Below are 450 nucleotides of genomic sequence, written 5' to 3'. Positions count from 1 at the left end.
TAGCTCGAAAGAGATCAGTGTCCAAAATTAACAGCAAGACAAAGGAAAAAACACGGAAATTTAAGTGAAATTAAAAGTTTAAGGGCAACACGTTGTCTCTTTACATTTTATTTCCTAGTAGGCAATGTATCAAAAAGTGTGACTCATTGGGGATTTTAGGGTTGGCATAGGTGCTGACCAGAGATGGGAGAGTACTGAAACCCAACCTTGTTTGTTTGGAAATGGGTTTCCGTCAGCTGTCAATAATGCATGGGTGTGTGGCTGAGATCATCCTTAGGAATCACCTTACACCTGAGGGTGGAGTACTACCTTCATTCACTCAAATGACAATTGTACAGTAAAGGGTTGAAATCAATAGTTTTAGTGAATGAATGCTCCCTTGGGAAAACGATTTACAAATAAATTAACAAACATTAATTTTACAAACAATTAAATAATTTCCCTCTGGGA

At 37.3% G+C, this 450-nt stretch overlaps 1 protein-coding gene across 1 annotated transcript in view; it reads right to left on the bottom strand.

Moving 5' to 3' along the window:
* LOC118321367 (arf-GAP with coiled-coil, ANK repeat and PH domain-containing protein 2-like) overlaps nt 1–450 on the bottom strand; it is a 32,715-nt gene that overhangs the window by 16,650 nt on the left and 15,615 nt on the right. The window lies entirely within an intron of this gene.

This window comes from Morone saxatilis, unplaced genomic scaffold, assembly GCF_004916995.1.
Source record: "Morone saxatilis isolate NCDOM2014 unplaced genomic scaffold, NCSU_SB_2.0 Contig12, whole genome shotgun sequence".
Classification (NCBI taxonomy): Eukaryota; Metazoa; Chordata; class Actinopteri; family Moronidae; genus Morone; species Morone saxatilis.
This window is presented reverse-complemented; position numbering and strand designations above follow the sequence as displayed.